Source organism: Camellia sinensis, chromosome 9 (genome assembly GCF_055761805.1).
Source record: "Camellia sinensis isolate YWXY chromosome 9, ASM5576180v1, whole genome shotgun sequence".
NCBI classification, from domain to species: Eukaryota; Viridiplantae; Streptophyta; class Magnoliopsida; order Ericales; family Theaceae; genus Camellia; species Camellia sinensis.
The window spans coordinates 65,553,159-65,568,580 of record NC_138969.1 but is presented as its reverse complement, the minus strand read 5'-3'; the positions used below and the strand labels follow the sequence as shown (position 1 = coordinate 65,568,580).

The following is a 15,422-nucleotide window of genomic DNA, read 5'->3' as shown; positions in this document are numbered from 1 at the left end:
TTGTCCAAAATAATTTGTCATTAACAATGTCTTATGTTTGTTTTCATGCATCTTTGTGACCTATTGTAAAAATATTTGGCAACCCCAAGGGGTTAGCCTAGTGGCAAGGCCTTAAGTCTTGGGGGTGTGCTCCCTCCAAGATTCAAGGATTGAAATCTCTTAGGTGCTAACAATTCCTTGGGGTCATCAGACTGGGGATAAACCCTTGAATTAACTGCAGTGCATTTGTAGGAAACTCCTTGCCTAGGGCCTGTGTGCCCTTGGAGATTAGTCAGGCTGTGATCCGAACATCCCAATGCCAATCAAAAAAAAAAAAAAGAAAAGAAAAGAAAATTTGGCCATTTGCTCTCTATTGGAATGTGATTGACTACTAATACCTCAAGAGTACAAAAATGAATTGTTGCTTGAGTTGTAAGAAGTGGTCAAGGACAAAGAAGAGATTGTGGTTCATTTGAAGTGAGCTTAGGTTGGGGAACCTGGAGGGTCCACCTGTGCAATTACTATGCGCAACACATTGTTTAGAACTTATACTGCTCTAGATGACAACAACCAGATACTTGTCTGGAATCTGCATTCCACCAATCTCACAGTCATTTTATCGGCAACCATCCTAGGTTAAGTTAAAGAAAGAAATTTCTTATAGCTCTACTATCAAAAAGCACTTCTCTTGATTTAGTAAAGTGGTACAAGTGATGCCCCATTTTAGGAGGAGAAACTATGCACTTTCAAAAAAAGTTAGAAAAAATGCACAAAGTTTAAATCTATGTTTATATATTTGGATGCTTTTCACGCAAAAAAAGACAAAACGGGATTGGATTTCCACTCATAAGGAAGGATACACATCTTTGACAGGGTTGTATTTTTGGTTGAAAGTGTTCAAATTCTATAAAGGACGAGCTGTTCAACTTTGAAAACTTAGCTAAGGTCAAGGCCAACAGTATTCTATTGTACAACCACTTAATCTTAATAGTACGACAACTATTTTAGTTTAATAGTACAACAACTATTGTCGTAGTACTGAAGTACCAAGGAAATCTTCAGTTCCCCTTGTTAGCATTGCATTCATTACAAAGTAAACTAAGCCTAACTAACCACGACATACTCGATGCAACCAACAAGCTGCATACCTAGTAAAAAAGAAATAGGTTCATTCCTGTCAATAGCAAGAGCCCTCGAGTCTGCTTTAGGTCTAGATTGATTTTCATGCTAGTTCTTGCTCCAGCATGAAAGTTCCATTTTAGGGAAGGATGACATACCGTAATACTTTTTGTTTTAACTTGTATGTGGTGCATCTGTTCAATATAAATTAAGACCCTTTCCTCTGACTAGTTACTCCTCTAGGGCTTAGCTCAACCATCATTCACCTTTTACTCTCTCTCCACATGTTCTCTCTTCATCATCTCTCCTTTTCAACAGTTTTTCTCTCTCTCCCCCATCATTTGTCTTTCTCCCTTCTACTCAAACGACAACTAAGAAAGGTTTTTTAAAACTTCAAAACCCAAATGAAGTTTCTACTTTGGACCAACGGTATAAAATGAAAACCCACTTATAATCACTCACTGTTAGGGAATGGAGAATTGACTTTTAAAACGACCAAGTAAAGATCTTAAGACTCACTATTTTTTTTCTTTGACAAAATGTCCCAAGGACTTCACATTTTCAGTTGAAAAAAGCCTATTTCTCAGCCTATCAGCTAAACAAGCCTTACTAAATTTCAAAGACTCCAAAAACAAAAACCAGAAAGAAGCTTCAATTGCTTAACGACATATTAAGCACCCCAAAAAAATTTTGGAAAACCTATTTTTCAGTCAAAAATCTTCAAGAGCAAGATGAACAACATCATTTTATCATCAATTCCTATACTATCAAAATTATCGGTGTAAAAAAGGGTGAGAGAGAGAAATGGCAGGGAGAGAGAAAGCAATGAGAGGTGGAAAAGGTGATGATGTGAAATGAAGAGATGGTGCGAGGGAAAAAATTTCAAATCACAATACTTGTCGTCTCGTCTCGTTGCACAATAAAAAGATAATGTGTCGTTATTGTCATTTGCCACCAATGCTTTTCCTTTTCTTCTTCTTCTTCTTTTTTGCAAAACTTTAAAATACCTCAAAAAAACATAAGTCACCAGGAAAAAAATGCCAGTTGACAGGGTGATAAATGGCATTTTAACTATGGCTCTTGTTTTAATGTACATAACAAATTGTAGTGTACAAATAGTTTTATAATTAAGTTTGGACCTTTGTTGCTGCTCACTGGAAATAGAGCCCCTTTTGGAAGGAAGTGCTTTAGTCACTATGGAAATGTCCAAGCAACTCCTTTGTAGTTTATATGTCCAGCGAATATTGACAACAACATCTATTCATATCAACATCATTAACTACGGAAAACATTGCAGGTCCTTTTTAAAAGGCAATGCTTTAATCACTATGGAAATGTCCAAGCTACTCCATTATATAGCTTATATGCCCAACAAACATTGATGACATCTATTCATATCAACATCATCAATTAAAGAAAACAAAAAGAAAATGACAAGCAAGATTGTAACTACAAAGACAACAAGTATCTACAAAAAGAAAATGACAAAGCAAGATTGTAACTACAAAGACAACAAGGGCCAATCTCTCTCATTTGTTTAGGTAAAAGAAGGGTTGCCCTTATTACCTCAAAATCGCCCATATATGTATAGTCTTCCACCACCTTAAAGTTTCAAAACCAATATACCACTCTCTCTCCCCACGAGCCATGGAATTTGTTAACTATCTGAGTTTGCTACTTTTACTTACTCCTATCTTCCTCTTCCTAACCAAGAAAACTTCCAACAAGCTCCCACCAGGTTCCATGGGATTACCCATCATAAGCCATAGCCTCAGCCTTCTACATGCCATGCGAGCAAACAAGGGTGAGGCATGGTTCCATGAAAGAATAAGAAAGTACAGTACCAATTCCAAACTCAGCCTCTCTGGAACTCCTACAGTTTTTCTCCATGGACAGGCTGCAAACAAATTTATATACACGTGTGACAGCAAGACGTTTTCCAACCAGCATCAATGAGGCGAGTCTGTGGTGAGAAAAATATACTGGAGTTGAGTGGCGAAGATCACAAGTGAATAAGGGGAGCACTTGTATCCTTTTTGAAGCCTGAAGCATTAAAGCAGTATGTTGGGACAATGGATGAAAAAGTTAGAAAGCACATGGAGATGCATTGGTTAGGCAAAAATGAGGTCAAGGTATGTTGCAACTACTGATGTAAATTTCAAAACTCTAGATTTAAATCCGTAGTAACTAGTCAATAAAATTATAATGAAATGAAGTTCATTCTTTCTTTGCAAAAGCAAATCATGACGTCATGAGTGGAACAAGAGATGCACATGAGGTTTCTGTTTGGCTAGTAGCTATTTGAGAATCTACAAAACCAACCACATATACACATGGAGAAATGACAATTTCCATTGGACCATAGACATGTTAACCTATTAATTTTTCCTCCTTGCATTAATAGTATGAAATAATTTGTTGATAATATAGGTGATGCTTTTGGTGAAGACCCTCACATTCAAGATTATTTGTTCACTCATATTTAGAATAGAACGAGGAGCAAGAAGAGAAGCACTAAGAGGTTTGTTTCAAAACAGGATTGAAGGAATGCTGTCAGTACCAATGAATTTGCCTTTCACACGCTTCAACCATAGCCTCCGACCAAGGTAAAAAATGAAAACCATAGTCATGGACCTTATAAGTGAGAAGAGGGTAGCCTTGGAAAAAAAATGGTGCTTCCCCTCATCAAGATCTCATCACTTGCTTGATTGGTATCCACAATGAAGACAATTCAGCTCTACTGTCTAATGAGGAGATTGAGGACAGTGTGGTCATTATAATGATTGGAGGATATGACACATCCTCCATCCTCTTTACCGTCTTGATGAGGCTTTTAGCCAATGAACCATCCATTTATGCTGTATGTGCCCAACTGGCTCCCTCATCATGATTCATGAGAAAGATTTAAGAACTAAAAAGTTAGAAGGATACTAGAAAATAGAACATACTGAAAAATTATCTATTTTGAGATTGCAGAACAAGAGGAGATTGCTAAAAGCAGCACCCTGGGGGAGCTTCTCACATGGGATGATCTTAGCAAGATGTACATTTGGAAACTAGCAATGGAGACTCTAAGGATAACCCCTCCTGGGTTCTGTTCCTTCAGAAGGGTCCTCAAAGATACAGAATTTGGAGGATATCCAACACCAAAAGGGTGGCAAGTATGTGTAAATATTGCTAATATTTCCATAATTGTAGATTAATTACCGGAACAAATGTGTGTAATGTAAATAAAATAAGAGCTAGAAGTAACACAAATTTCTGATAAACAGGTGGTATGGGCAGCAAGCATGACTCACATGGATGAGACGATTTTCCCAAATCCATCAAAGATCAATCCAACACGCTTTGAGCAGCAACCACCAGCCCCTTACTGCTTTGTGGCATTCGAGGAGGACCAAGAATGTGTCCTGGGTATGAGTTCGCCAGAATTGAAACACTAGCTTTACTTTGTGACCCAGTTCACATGTAAGGTTTCCTGCATTGACGATTCTTTCCGCAGAGATCCAATGCCAGTTTTCAATCAGGGGCTACCAATTCATATTAAACCAAAGAAATCAAATGGTGCGATTTAAGTTCACACAGCTTTCATTGACCTTTGATGAAAACAATATTTCCCCCATTGAATAAACCTAATGCATCGGTTTCGTGGAAACAATTCAGCTATAAAAGTAAAAAAATAAATTAAAAAAATCACTTTCTACATTTTATTAAGAAGATTTTGCTGCAGCAATTGTGCTGCAAGGCTTCTTCACAAGGTCAAGGGAATCACTCCTTGACAATTTGATTGATTTTCATGTCCAAGCACTCAAAAGGAATCAGTGGGAGCATTTATGTCACTATTACCATTTTGGTTCCTTATGAAGAAAATGGTGTATAATAAAAAATGCCAGTTATTTTGATGACCCTAGGCATAGCACGATTTCCAAAAAAAATGGCTATGTTGCCTTCAGTTCATTTTATCCCAGAGGAACTTTTATTGAACTTATGACATTCCACTTTATGAGTGGGGTTACGTGACACATCTATAGGTAATCTGGCTCACCTTAACTTCTCAATGGGTAAACATTTTTCTCCACAATGTTCAATTTGTCTAATCTGATTCATAATGAAATTTGGTCAAAACTTCATTTTTGCTTTCTGCCAAATATAAACTTCAAAAGAAGAAATAAAGTTTTGTTAAAAACAATTCAACTGCCCACTCAATCAAACCAGAATCTAGAATTATCCTACCAAGAAGTTAGTCGGCATTTAATATTTGTCAAGACTAGCATAATGCCTGATCCTTTTTTTCAATATTATGTGATATTGCAGAAGTACCATCTGAAGCTCATTCAAATCCCTGATTCCACTGGAATTTTTCCGGCACTAACATAATCAAATTTTATATCAATAAATTATCTAATATCCAAATGCATCTCATTCTAAGACAGGAACATATTAGACTCTGCTAACATTCAAGCTCATTACGATGGTGAAAAAACCTTAGCCTTGAAACTTCACATCCTGTTGATCTCCATATGTTTTATGTTGATGTAAGAATTGGATGTGCAACTTAATATATCATATAAAGTCCTGTATTTGATAAAATATAGACATTTCCACTATTTTTAGTCAGGAATCCTTACAACATAGAAAAGAATATTATTTCAACAGACAGAACAAAACAAATTCAAACAAATACCAATAACGATCATATTACCAAATCAATAATATTAAATGTAAAAAGCACCTTTAAAGTATAGAGGCTATTACCACGTTTTGGTACTCTAAAAGCTTTTTTCCTTTGATTCATGGAATCTGCCATGAGTGATGCAATTTGTTTCACTTTTTTGCTTCGCCACCTTCTCCTGCTCTTCTACTTGCCACCCTCTTTTTAATTGGGATCCATTTTCTAGGCCAAAGCCTCAACTTCTTGAGAGCACTAAACAACCCAAGGAATAATGGCTACAAATGAGAATACAGAACATGGGTCAATTTCAAAGGTCAACCTCTTTGGCGCCCCATGGTTCTAACCAAGCCAGCTGCAAATAGATTTGTACTCATTAATGATAGGATTGTACTTTCCAATGAGCAGCCACAACCCTTTGTTTAGTAAGCTTTTACTACCAAAAAAGAAAGTACCCAAAAAAGAAGAATATACAACGGAACTCAAAACACTACCAAGAGGCCACCTTGCTATAGAGGCACACACAAAGGATCTAACCTAGAAAGGAAAGTCCCTCACAACCCAAGAGGAATAGGCACAAAGGACACTCAATTAACACGAGACACCAAACCCAAACCACCAAGAAACAAGCCACTCACAACCCAAAAGAATGGGCACAAAACACACTTCTCACAACCCGAGAAGCTAGACACAAACAAAACATAAAAAGAAAGAAAACCACTATCACACATTTTCTTGCAATTTCACAATAAAGTTCTTAGGATTGGTAGACAATTTAGCAAAGGATTTTGCCCATGCAAGCTTTAGATTAAGAATCTTCTTGTCGAGCTTCCTCTTGGTCTCATCTCTAGAACAAGAATGCAATCCATATTTCTTTTAGTTCATCCTCGATTTCCTTTTCTCTAGGAGTAGAAGACACATCTTTAGAAGCTACACTTTGAGAAAGGACAAGCCCATCCAAAGTCTCCTCCCTTGAAGGGGTGCTCATCATTTTCCTTTCATTCACATCCCCCAGGTTGTGCAAACCTTCGGAATACACCTTATCCTATTCCTTACACTCGACCGCATTTGTTTTCTCCACCTTTTTTGAATTACACGATGCTAACACATCAAGATTATTAGATGAAGATGGAAGGTAATTGAATTCTACAAGAATTTATTGACGAAATATTACAAGCAAGTGGACAGTTCCAAACACCAGAAGCATTTAAGACACAATAAGATTAAAGGGCTAATCAGGTAACACCTGGATATGCATGATCAAAATATGGTCTACAAAAATTCTTAACCCAACCATTGCAATAAAATTTCACTTTCTAAAAAAGAAAGGAAGAATATCAACAAGAGACTAGTATTGTACATGTGCTTCTCTATGTCCTTAACAAAGGTAGTAGAAAATCTCCCACTCAGTCTAACAAAAACTTTCTTACATTAACAGAACACTCAATGTACCTGGAAAAGATTTCTTTGAAGCATGTCGTATCATTAGCAATAAGTTGAAACTAAGGTCTTAGGTCACTCACTAAAGCACTACTTTTGTGACAAGAATTAAATTCCCTTTAAACTAATGGAGAGTGTTCCTAGAAAAATTTTCCTTGCAACTAGTTGTAAGTTAAAAGTGAGGTAACTCAATAAAACACGAGTATTTTTGTCAGGAACTAACTTCAGTAAATCAAATGGGGAGTGTTTATCAAAATGACTATTACAGGATCTTTTTTTTATCAGAAACAAAAATAATATAATAAAAAGCATAAATAAACAAAATTACAAGAAAGTGGGAAACAAGAAGTCCACCAAAAAAAGATAAAAATAAATAAAAAGAGCAAAACTTATAACCTTGACTACAAATGACATAATGCCCACTGATTCTAAAAAAACTAAAATAATTGAATCCCCTTTAAAGGAAAAGAAAACAAAGCCCCAAATGAGGATAAAAAACACTCTATCCCAAAGAGAATCAATGTCCTTCAATTTGTCCTCAAAGATTCTAGCATATTGCACTTCAACCAAATACCCATGAACAAAAGACAATTCCACAAAGCCAAGTTTTCATGTTGGTACCCTAAGAAGCACAGGAACTTCTGTAGAGAAAGCATGTCATGTCCGATACCCCGTGTCCAACACCAACACTCTTCGGACACTCCGAAAAGCGTGTCCAACACTTCTTCAACGTGTCCTAGTTAAAACATCAAATTCATAATACTGGACATTTTACTGACACTTCACGAACACTTTGGCGACACTACTTCAATCCTTCGAGCACATCTTATATGATGAATCTCTGAATAATAACAATATTCTGCATTCTTTTAAACACAATTTATGAACTGTAAATATGTTTTGAAACATTTATAATATTAATACATCATGTGCATACAATATTCTATAATTGTTTTGCGTTACTTAGAATGTAATTGTTAAGTGAATGATATCTTGATGTTTAAGTTATGAAATATACAGCTTTTTAATGTAATTTGTATTAACTTACATATAATACATACAATAAATTTGTAAAAATATAAAATTTTAACTTGTCCCAAGTGTGTCGTGTCCTGCATTTTTTGAAAATTGATGTGTCGCGCATCCGTGTCCGTATCATGTCCCGTGTCCATGTCTATGCTACTTATTTGGTACCAAAAGCTCTAAAGTCTATCAAAAGCAATTGAGAGCAAGAAGATGAAGCCACCCAACACATATCCGCCACTTGGAATAACCAGTGCCATATAGACAAGGCCGAAAGACAATGCAAAAACAAGGGATCCAATGATTTCTCATTCCTGCTACATACAATACACCATTGAGGGCGAAGATCCCAATTGGGTCTTCTTTTTTGAAACATGTAATTGGTCATAAGACTCTTGTGAGCCAAACTCCACACAAAAACCTTGACAATTTGCTTCGTTTCAAATTGTTTCAACTCCTAGAATGATGGAGAAAAGGACGAGCATTGTGATTACCAATGATCTTGTTGAAAAATTATTTGCTTGAGAAGATCCCCGAAGAATTAAGTGACCAAACCCATTTATCATTGACATTAGGTCTGAAGAAGAAACCTTCAAGGATGCTCAACAGGGATGCCAAGTTGCCAACTCAATCAATTCACGATCATTAATATTTCTGTAAAAAAATTGAAATTTCATGAAATTGGTGCCGATTGGGAAAGCACCATATATGCGATGGAGCATTATGAAAACAGACCAAATGGTACAAATGTGGGAACAAAACATCAAAAGAAGAATCCCCAAGCCAAGTATCTACCAAAAAAGGAACATTCCCACCATTTTCAACCCTTACAGAAAGGAAGCAGGAGTACACCATCTAATGTAATTTTTTTTTTTTTTTTTTTTTATTATCAACAACAAAAACAGAATTTATTGATAAAGAAAGTGAGGTTACAAGATGAGAACAATGAGTCCTCTTACAAGTAAAGACAAAGAAAAACCACTGTCAAATATAATGAAGAAAACAAGCCAATATTCACAAACAGCTCTCTAATCATTAGATATCAAAAAAGTAAATGTGAACCCTAGAAAAGCCTCAAGACCACCTCATCTAACTATGATTACATATGACTATAGTTGTTAAGGATTCCTTTGAACTCCAAAAGCTGAATGTTGTATTTTGTCTTTCAATGATAACTTCATATTTGCATGGAGTCACTAGTAGTTCAAGTACTGATTAATGACAAAAGACAAAACTGTACATTTTGCTCAGGGAATGCTAAATCCCAGAAGAAGGGTGAGAAAAAAGACCATTTCTCGTAAATTGACTGTTTTATTTCTTAAACTGAAACAAAAACATAACCCAATAATATAGAATCTTCCTAGTTGTGATTGGTAACACATCAGAAAGGTGTCGGAACCCCATTCAAAAATACCCAATTCCTAACTTCTTGTCAATTGATACAAACATATAGTTCCAAATTTGAGTCATACGTCGGATAGTTTTCTAAAACAAAGAAGACAAATGAGGTAAATGCACTTTGTCAGAAAACACATTCTGCATAATTCGGAAACTAAGAAGGCAACTAATGTTATTTTTGTGCCAGCTATTTGATTGATGAAGAAAATCATATTTGACAACATTTATGCCCTTCAAACAAGGAAAGTAAATTCATATGCTAGGCAGTGATTTTAATGTCCTGACATGTGGGCTGTGACTATTCACAATTTACCCTGTTCATGATTTTCACCTCATGGCGCAAGGAATGTGATTTTCCTAAGTAATTTTACATTTTTTGTTGACTAGTTTCAACGTTGGACTTAAATCAAGCAGAAGGATCCATAAAGTTGTTCCTGACCTCATACACAAGTAGATGAATGGGATAATGTTGTGCATCACAGAAGATGAGCTCATCACTTGCACACTCAGAAACATGGTGAAGATAATGCAGTCACAATGATGGGAAGATATTGTGGATAATGCTATTATTATTATATTTTACGATATGGGGCATTGTCTGACCTAACTTTCCTAATGCAGTTCTGTCAATGGCTTCAACATTCATGCTAAGGTTCTTCATGCACAGGAAAAAAGAGATACACAACTCATACACATGCATGAATATGCACTCAAGTAATTGTACCTCAACTGGACAAGAATAGGAAGTAAATACATTTATCAAAAAACTATACAACAACTGGGCTCACAAAACAAGAAAACAGAGCTAGGAAAACAGTTTCAAAGAGCTTCTCACTAGAGATGACCTAACAAAATACACATGGCAAGCAATAAGGGTGACGATGAGGATTATCCCGCCTCTCCTTCCTCTATTTGGTTCCTCCATGAGAATCCCTAAAGATTTTGAGCGTGATGGCTACCTAAAACCCGAAGGGTGGCAAATAGAGGTAGTTTTGTGCTTCAAGTCTAATTAATCTTCTTTTCATACGCAAATATTTTGTGCTTCAAGTCTGACACAAAGAGATGAACAAAACTTTTGTCAATCCATGGAAATTCAAAATCATGAAAATTAACTCCAATTCTAATTCACCAACAAAGCACCGGATTTTGATACAAGTTGCAGAAAAGTGAATGAAATTTGAACAGAGTGAGCAAGTGTCCAACTGGAACAAAAATTGCATCATAAATGCATCCTTCTAAATTTTGAAGACACTTCTTCGGAGTTATGAAGCCTGAAAACATTGACATTAACAATTGTGGATGAATTTGCAATGGCATGGAAAAAATCCACTGAATAAAAAACTTACCTCCTTCAAGACTACTTGTCCTAACGTCCACAGAGACAGAACATGTACATTTCTTTTCATACTAAGTTACTGATCAAACCAGCAATGGCAGGGAGAGCAGTTGAAAGAAGAGATGAATTGAAGGTGAGAGAAGCAACAAGAGAAGAATGCTGGTGAGACTGAGATGGGATAGGAAAAAATACAAGGCCTGAACAGAGATCTCTTGATGTACATGTTCCCTTTCCCAGTACCAGCGTTCTTGTTATCAACCATTGCTTGGGTCTGCCAGTCATGGGGACGTGAATGTTACGACCTCTTCTTCAAATTTTCCACAACCTATAATGCAAAACAAGTGATTGAGGTCTGACAGTTATAGACCAGCAAACAATTAGGTAATAGATTCTCTAATGCTTCTGGAACATCATCAATGAGATTAAATATCACTTAGACCTGATCAATAAGGTTTTCTGTGTAATATTCCCCCATCTTGGGGGTTGTTTTACTGAATAGATGAAATGTGGGGTGAAATTAGCAAAATAAAAACATCTGGAAAGAGATGAACATTGCATGACAAAAAGATCAAAAGTTATCACCTATCCGTATCTATGGAGTCGGCACCAATAGCATAGCAGTGCAGCCACAAATTAATTCCAAATAAGATGACACGCACATAACAATTCTTTGACTGAAACTGCCATATACAGAAACAACATTCAAGGATCAGAAAGCATTTAAGCATCTTCAATTTGATTATAAAATGGGGATACTAGCTCTATGAAGTTATATAAAATTGCACCAAGTACCAAGTTCTGATAATTAGATAATGCAGTAAATTATTTGCAGCATAAAATCCTCTCTATCATATTGTTAACTATAACAAAGAACCTGTTAGAAGATGACAACGATCCATGATCCATTCCTTGCTATGAAGATCATAAGGAAAAGAGTTTCCTAATCAAGAAATACTTTATGAACTTTCTGATTTATCAACGATCCATGATCCATTCCTTTCTGTTTTATAAAAAAATTAAAAATTAAAAAGTAAAGTAAAGTAAAAAACAAAAAATTTTAGTGGGTTCAAAAATTAAAGTTCAAATCATATTAGGTAATCCATTTACAATAGAATTTTAAAAGTTGGCCTGCCATTAAACAAATCAGTATTATATCTGACAGACTGATCCTACTTCATTGAAGAACCAAAATACAGGCATACTTCAATTGCCATACACAACTGTGCAAGGCAATCAAATTTAGAATGATTCAAAACAAAGAAGGTTACAATTACAAGACATGTGAATCCGGATTCCTTCTTAACAAACTTATCCTCTCTCTTTTCCAAATGAAAACTAAACGTTATGAGGAAACTGAACTTTTTGTTGCGACGTTATACAAAATGCATTTCATAAAGAAAAACATATAATAAGACAATGGTTCTAGTATTGACAAACAGCCACAATGTGGTATGCAATGCAACTCCTTCAAGTTGTACAACAGGAATATGCTTAATAAGAACACATAGTTGCAACATGATCAGATAATTTTGAACTTGAGAACGACTATCTTTGTCTCTTACCCCAAAAAAAAAGACTATTTCTGTCCATTAAATAGTTACGAAAAGAATTTTTATCATTAAAAGCAAGATCTGTCTATTTAATTTTGAACTTTCTAAAATTGGAATAGACTGTAAAAGTATAGCAGTAAGTTATTGTATACACATGAAGCTCTTGATCTACTGAACCATTTACCTAATTTTACGTAAAATTTATGCTCTAGATTCAATATATCAAAATTGATTATTCTTTTTGTTTGATCTTATGGAAAAGTTAACTAATGGAAACAAAGGACAGTGGAGTTACTTTCCAAGCCTTTCATCTTCTCTTATCAATTCTACATCCGTCCAAGTGTGAAGTAACTTAGCCACCAATCAAGAAAATACCCATGCCACAAATATAGCAAACATTGAAAACCACCCCTGTCAAACCACTTGACAATGGATGAGGAGATGATTCACCATTTCTCCTACATCTTAACCCACACTACACTATTGTGAAGAAATTCTCCCCCTTAAAATTTCCTATATGCCACAGCCAACCATCAGAATTATGCAACCTTGAAGGGCATTTAGCGCTTCAAACTCCTTTCTAAGGGCAATGAAATATTTGCGGTACCCACCAAGACTTTATAGAACAATTTAAACTCAAATGTTTCATTTCTAGTGGAGAGCCACTGAATCTCATCATTTCTACTTCTCACAAAGATCACTTTATGTCTCAAAGGACACACCACCTTATTCTTCTAATCAAAAACCAAGATCCTATGTCTGAGATCCCTACCACTCCACCACTCTCTTGCCTATTATAATCTCATAATCTGCCATTGCAGCATTCCGTTGTGCTACTATACCCTATTAAGAATGGGACAATGACTTCCAAACCAAACACCACGCCCAAAGTCTCTTCATCATTTTCCTATTAAGGAAATTCACCCAACTTTCCTCATACCCTTCATACACTAACCCTTAGGAAGTAGTAGTCCAATCACTCAAATCTTCCCCTCTCACAAGCATATCCCAATAAGGTACTCACCTAACGGGCATGAACATGTAACACGATATGGACACAACACGACACATTGACCCAATAAATTTCAAAAAATGTAGGATATAACATGTAAGGGACACTCAAAAAATATATAGTTTTATGTATTTATTTATTTTATTTTTTTGATAACTTGGTATCGGCCTACTGGACCAACTAATTCAGGAGACCAATCGCACCATCCACTAGCGAGGCGCCCAATTAAAACCAGGGCAAAACCCCGTATGGATTGGCCTGAAGAAATTGTTTGCAACTAAAAGGTTTCGAACTTGAGACTTTGAAGTAAACACACCCCCAGGCCCCAAGTCTTGACCACCAGGCCAACCCAATTATTAAATGTCATGTGTATGACTTTTTAATTCACATATAATAATAAATTTAACGTAAAACTAATTCAAAAGTCCAAATGAAGAATTGGTATAAATTTACTTATTTTTTCTTTTATCATTGAATTTAAAGTTGTTTTATTTAAACTTGCAATTGTTACACGGTCTTGGATAAAACTCAACCCCAAAAGCTAGCCCAAGAGGTGAGAGTGCCCTCACGCTTATAAGCTTAACATTACTTTAGTACTCGGGCAATGTGGGACTTCGTTCCACATTACTTTAGGAGTGGAGTGGTACAGGTTACTTGAAAATTCAAATTTATTGATACACCTAGGCCCAAGGCACAAGGCAACCATAAATCATAACAATCAGCAACACAAGTATCTAGAGACTACTATGCATGCACTCCACTAAACAATAATCATGCCATCTACATAGAATAAATGAGGCTTTGAGATAAATACCCCTCCTATTCTATCCACTATAAAATCCTCTTTAGACTATCCTCAAGTCCATTCAACTCAAAACCTCAATTGCCAAAATAAGCATAAGACAAGAGAGAAGTCTCCCTAAAGTCGTGGATACGGGAAGAGAAAAACAAGAGAGAGTAATTCATTCTAGTGGATGATCAAAACATTCATATACAAGACTGTATTCACTCCTTCCATCTCTCCCAAAAGGTTGGCGATATTTCTAATACATGTAATAGGATATCCCATTTGTGCAATTGGCAATATATTAAATAGCATATATACATGAGAATACCTGTTCATGTATTGAACACTTCCTTGCCACATATGGTGTCATGTGGTATCATAGTAGCTAAGAAGAATGGACATGGACACGTGACTCAACATGAACATGCCAGCATGTAATTTTTCAAAAATTGTAGAACACGACACATAGGAGACCCTTGCACAATATATGATTCTATATATTTAAATATATCATATATAAAAAGAAATAATTATTATATGTCATATATATGAATATTTACTTCAATGATAATAATTTTTGAAGTCTAAAAAAAGAATAAAAAGTATACATTTACATTGTTTTTTTCTTTTTAAACATTGGATTTCAAGTTATTGTATTCAAACTTGTAATGTGTTTCACGTGTGTCTAAATGATAGACATGCCCCCAAGTGTCTAAAACATGTCCGAGTTCATAATTTTTTTTTAAATAGTAAGACATTTTGGACATTTGTCCAACAAATATTTGGAATTGTTCATCAAGCGTTGTGTCATGTCAATGTCCAACATGTGAGTATTATATTGGTTGGCCTTCTTTATGAAAGTTTTTACTTGCCTAAAAAGTTTCCAAAAGTTTACATATATCTATACACATATACGCTATATGTGGTTATCCATTTTATCAAAATGACGTTGGAATGTGTAAACTAGAATTTGAAAAATATTACTTAACAAAATAATGAAACTGTCTTGCTTGTTTCCTCTATTAGGTTCTTCCTAGCCTACTTCCGGGGACCAGTACAGTAGAGGACACTTTGGGCAGAAACCATTCTATGGGTGGGGTAGGGTGGGG

General features: G+C 35.6%; 2 protein-coding genes across 17 annotated transcripts in view; one reads left to right on the top strand and one right to left on the bottom strand.

The window, feature by feature from the left end:
- LOC145798634 (disease resistance protein At4g27190-like) overlaps positions 1 to 15,422 on the top strand; it is a 214,498-nt gene that overhangs the window by 72,599 nt on the left and 126,477 nt on the right. The window lies entirely within an intron of this gene.
- LOC145788912 (F-box/LRR-repeat protein At3g48880-like) overlaps positions 1 to 15,422 on the bottom strand; it is a 32,207-nt gene that overhangs the window by 10,974 nt on the left and 5,811 nt on the right. For 3 of the 16 annotated variants that reach the window (XM_082886944.1, XM_082886931.1, XM_082886933.1), the window contains 4 exons: positions 11,839 to 11,964; positions 11,547 to 11,644; positions 10,975 to 11,289; positions 4,398 to 8,884 (listed from right to left, as the gene is read on the bottom strand). The gene's annotated coding sequence lies outside the window, so the exon portion shown is untranslated. Of the gene's footprint in view, positions 1 to 2,436; positions 3,142 to 4,397; positions 8,885 to 10,308; positions 10,678 to 10,772; positions 11,290 to 11,546; positions 11,965 to 15,422 lie in introns of those variants that run through there. The other 13 variants (XM_082886945.1, XM_082886937.1, XM_082886946.1 and 10 more) reach the window with 10 other exon arrangements.